The following is a 5,440-nucleotide window of genomic DNA, read 5'->3' as shown; positions in this document are numbered from 1 at the left end:
AGTGGTTATAAACTAATTGAAGAACATATCCTTTATTTTCAGAGAGAGATATCCTCTAGTCTTAATACCCTTCAGAGGTCATCCTCTACTACATAGAAAATTCAAGGGCTACGTGAGACCCCGTCTCAAAAAACAACCAACAACGACAACAATTAAAATGTGAATCTCATACATGCATACATAAAATGAAATAAAATGTTTTATTTGGTGAACAGGCTACAGTCTAGTATTAAAGGAAGCCAAAGCAGGAACTCAAAGCAGCAACCTGGAGGTTTGCTTCCCTGGCTTGCTCAGGTACATGTTTTACACAGCCCAGGCACACCTGCCCATGGACAGCACCATCCACAGTGGGCTGGGTCCTCCTATATCCATTAGTAAGCAAGAAAATACCCTATAGGCCAGTCTGATTGAGGACGTTTCTCAATTGAGATTCCCTTTCCCCAGGTATGTCTAGATTTGCAAGTTGACAAACTAACCAGACAGATGGCATCCTAGGACCAAAGCTTTAAAACACAGGCTTTTTCCCAGTTGGGGAAAAATGCATGGTCTGTGCACAAATTAGTCAGATGTGGACTAGAAGAACCAGAAACAGACACAAATGAGGCAGGAAGCTCCAGAGGAGCAACAAAGTCTCCTACTGCTGGAGAGTTACTCTGGGAGCTGACCAAAGATGTGTCGACTTTAACTAGACAAGAAATTGTGCTTTTTGACCAGCATGGTTCCACTGACTTTGGCAGGTGAGAGCTTTTGAGCATCTCAGTGGACCATCAAAATTGCTGGAACATAACTCTCAAAAAAATGTAAACATGAGCTGTGTACAGTGGTTCATACCTGTAATTCCAGGGCTTGGGAAGCGGAGGCAGGAGGATCAGACTTCAAGGTCATTTTGCTACACAGGGAGATGAGCTATATGAAAGCCTGTGTATTAGTCATGTTTCTGTTGCTGTGATAGAAACACTGACCAAAGCAATTTATAGAAGGAAGAGTTTATTGAAGTTTACGGCTCCAGGGGACAAGATTCCACTGTGGCGGGGAGGCATGATGGCAGAGGTGGCCAGAGGAGGAGTGGAAGCTAAGCTCTTACATCTTCAAGCAGGCACAGGATACAAGGGAGAGCAACTCCAGGGGCGTGGTGGTGTGATGGTACACACTTTTAATCCTAGGCAGAGGCAGGCAGATCTCTACTGTGAGTTCAAGGCCAGCCTAATCTCCATAGTGAGTTCCAGGCCAGTTGGGGCTACTCAAAAGACCCCCCCCCCAGAAAAAGAACTCTCTAAGCCCGCCCCCAGTGACATGTTTCCTTCAGGACAGCCACACCTTCTAAGACCTCCCAAAACAGCGCCACCAACTGGAGACAAATATTTGGAACCTACGGGGGACATTTTCATCCAAACCACTACAGCCTATCTCAAAATACAAAGAAACAAAAGAACTATTATAAATTTAAAACAAGAGACTCATACATACATAAAATAAACATGTATCAATGCCTTTACGCAACCCATTGCTTTAAAAAGAATCAGTCAGATACAAAGATGAGTTTAAAGAATCCAACAAATGGAGACTTAAACATAGTAAGATAAAAGAACATTGAAATAAGGTTGCTCACAGATGCAAACCTGGTTAATGGAAACACAACTGTCACTTTAAGATTATCTTTCCTCTACATAGATAGAAGTTTATACATAACTTCACAGTGTCTGGCTCTAATTAAATATTTTAAAAAAAGATGCCACTTTTCTTTATTGGTTAATATTCCTGGAGTGAGTCTGTTAAACAGCAGGAATGAAATCAAATAATATGCAGCTATCCCTTTGCTTTATTTGTAAGTTTTACCCCCTGGGTAACTTTAACAAGATTCTTCTGAGAAGTTTGAATCCAGGATGCCATCTGTGTGGTTAGTTTTTGTCAACTTGTGACTTTGACTATAATTGATTGCATATTCAATTTCCATAATACAGTCTATCCTCAATATTTGTGGGTCCTGACTCTATGGATTCAACCAAACGTGGTTGTAAATATGTCTTAAAATTACATCTGTACTAAACAAGCACAGGTATTGCTGTCATCATTCCCTGATCACTGTAGTCAGGCAAGTATTTATGGAGAATTTGCACTAGGTAGAGTAAGAAATGTACAGGTCATTCAGAGTAGAGAGGACCAGTATAGGTTACATGCAGAAATGATGCCATTTTATATACAGGACTTGGACAGTCTCAGTTCCGGACTGAACATTCTGGAACAAATCCTCTACACACACCAAGGGAGGGCTACACTCTCATGTGTACCTGGGCATGGTGGCAAATGCCTTCAATTGCAGCACTGGGGAGTTAGAGGCAGGTGAGTCTTTGTGAGATGTAGGCCAGCCAGTGAGTTCCAGGCTATTTGGAGCTACAGGGGGACCCTGTCTCAAACACTTGTGTTCAGAGCTCTCCAAGTGCTTGGATGCACATGGATAGATCTAAAGAAAACTGTTTCTGGGCCTGTTGAGGCTTCAGCTCCCTTTGGTGAGGGTCCTGGTGACTTAGCAGTTTCCCTTTCAGAACCCAAGATCTGCAAGCAGTGGCCAGGCCCAGTGGGTCCTGTGTCCTTCCAATGCCTCCCACCGGGGTCCTTCACAAGCACAAAAACTCGTCTCCAGTTAGCAACCGGTGACCAACTAGTTGCAGGCCAGGGCAAGTAACCCTCAGAAGAGCCAGCAGCCTGAAGCCTCCAGAAATCCTGCAAAGGAGTGACCATCCAAACAGAAAAGTGAAGACTCAAAACACTGGCAGTGGACTTTGGAAGATTTTGACATTGGCTGCCCCCAGATAAAGGAAAGTTCAGTAAAGTTTATTTGGCAAGGGAAGAGCACCGCAAGTTTATTCCAGCCTTGAAGATGCTGCTTAAAGCCCAGCTGGAGAAAGGGGTGGGAGCACCAGCTCGGAAGAGAAGTGGAGCTCCTGTCCCACTGCGGCACCCTAATGCTCTCAGGCTGCATTTCCATGAGGCCACCAGAGTACATCTCATTCTAGAATATGCGCTCCTCGGCACGGTCTACAGAGAGCTCAGAAACTCTCCAAGTTTGATGAGCAGTGAACTGCCACTTAACATCACTTGACTTGGCGAATGCTCTGTCTTGCTGTCATTCAAAGGAGTCATCCATAGAGACATTAAGCCCGGAAACCTCTTCTTGGGTCAAAGAGCTGAAGATTGCAGACTTCGGGTGATCTGTACATGCACTGTCTTTCAGGAGAAACACGCTGTGTGGCACCCTGGACTGCCTACCCCCTGAGATGATCCAAGGCCGCACGCATGATGGTGGACCTTGGGAGCCTGGGTGTCCCTTTGCTACGAGTTTCTGGTTGGGATGTCCCCTTTGGAGGCACAGGCACACCAGGAGTTGTACAAAACGATATTACAGGTTGAATTCGCTTCCCCTGACTTTGTATTGGAGGGATCCAGGGACCTCATTTGGAGACTGTTAAAGCATAAGGGAAAGCCAGAGGCTAACACCAGCAGAAGTCCTTGAACACACCTGGGTCAGAGCAAATTCATCAAAGCCATTGACACCCCAATAAAGCAAATTGTCATATGAAATCCTGAGGGAGGACCACTGCACAGCTTTCAGGAACATGCCACTGAGACCTCCCCAGCTGTCATGGCCAACCCCAGGCCAACCCCAGGGGCTTTCTGGACAACCTTGCTGTCCAGAAAGCCCCTCCTTAGCACATGTGACTTTACCTGGCCCAGCAGAAACAATGTACTTTTACTAATCTGGAGGCAAGTTTGCCTGCAGCTGTCCCCACAGCTTTTGCTGGGCAAGATGGCCTTGTGGGAGATGAGGCTCACTGTGGGGAAAGTTGCCACATGACCCTGCTTCCCCAGTAATTGCCTGTGCTGTAGACTTCAAGTGCTACGTGTGTGTAACTTATTGGGTCTCCAGAGCTGAGAAAGCTGCAGGAATGTGGTTTTCTTTTAAATGTTGAAATAAAGATATGTTTGTTTGTTTGTTTTCCATTTTTCCTTCAGTGGTGATCCCCCTAGCATCTCCGTTGTTTGGCATCCTTAAGTCCGACTGGGATTCTGATTCTCTTTGATAACTGTGTACAGGAGCATGTGCTCTGCCTCTGTCTTGGGACTTGGTTGGGACACGGAAGACACCCAGTGTCTCAGCTGAATCTAAATGTCAAGGACTCTTATGTTGGAGTTATGTCGTATGTACAAACTTGTTAAATATATAAATTCATGTCTGTCTGGCAAAAAAAAAAAACTTGTGTTCACTATTCTTTGACAACTTCTTATTTATTTTGGTCATTTCACTTCCCATTACTCTCTCGTTCCCCTCCCACTCCTGAGGAACTCCTTCTTCCCAACATGCCCCACATCTATTTTTTGTAGTTTTATTTTGTTTTGTTTTGTGACCCATTGAGTTTAATTAGGGTTGCTAGCACAAGGATGGGTGGGAGGTTATTCAATGCATCATGGGCAACTTACCAATGGCTATACCACTGAAGAAAGGGACTCTCCCTCTCTCAGGAACCATTTGCTTCCAGTAGCTCGTCAGGGGAAAGGGGCCTCATGAGCCGAAGAAAACTGTATTTCATGGTTTGTGAATTACTGGGAAATTGCACTTCTGTTCATCATGATACCTTGGTCATCAAAATCACATGAGCTCAAATAGCCAGCAAATAGGAGTTGATCCACTCAGTCATTAGCAACACTCATTGTCCCAGTAAGGTGTTTCTCTATGGTGGTTCCATGAAGCTTGTCAACAGTGCAGACTCCTGATGAGATCTACAGAACTGAAATCTCTAGGAATATGGCCTGGGAACCCGAATTTTATAAAAGAATTAAGAATGATTCATGCACAAGGTATCTGAGAATTATTTGTCTAAAGAAGAAAAGAATGGCTGTCAGATACGGGAATAGTAAGAAAGTCTCAGGAAAAAACAGACCTAAATCATCTGAGTCTCAAGAACCAAGCCACTGGTTAAGTAAAAAGGGTTACTGTTGACAGGCAATTCCAGGGTTAAACTCATGTAGGTACTTAGGGGAACGCAGATTTCACTAAGGAATTGGTGCTATTGAACACTATTTACACAATTTTAAGTGTGATTTTAAAAAGTTTGTTGGCCTAAGATCTTTAATTTAACCTTCATGTGAAGTTAATAGTGATCTTTGTTGCTGAACAAAACCTTGGCTTTTGTAGTAATAAGTGTCAGTTGGTCATGAAATACACATGTGCCCTGGGAGAAAGGGAGATGAACATACTCCTTTGGGTTTATATTCTATGGAACTTGCCTGCATAAATTCCTAACCATCAAGTTCTACACTATTTTCTTGTGGGTATGTGTGTGTGTGTGTGTATGTGTGCGCGCATGTTTATATGGTATACTCATGTTGAGGAAGATGTTCTTTTGTTGTTAGTTTATTTTGCTTTGCTTATGGGTTTTTTTAG

General features: G+C 43.8%; 1 pseudogene; it reads left to right on the top strand.

Annotated features, from left to right (window-relative positions):
• Window positions 1-2,451: 2,451 nt before the first annotated feature.
• LOC103745702 lies at window positions 2,452-3,560 on the top strand (annotated as a pseudogene).
• The last annotated feature ends 1,880 nt before the right edge of the window (window positions 3,561-5,440 follow it).

This window comes from Nannospalax galili, unplaced genomic scaffold (assembly GCF_000622305.1).
Source record: "Nannospalax galili isolate Female #2095 unplaced genomic scaffold, S.galili_v1.0 scaffold162, whole genome shotgun sequence".
Lineage (NCBI taxonomy): Eukaryota > Metazoa > Chordata > Mammalia > Rodentia > Spalacidae > Nannospalax > Nannospalax galili.
The sequence above is the reverse complement of the archived record's forward strand: the minus strand, read 5'-3'. Positions and strand labels throughout refer to the sequence as shown.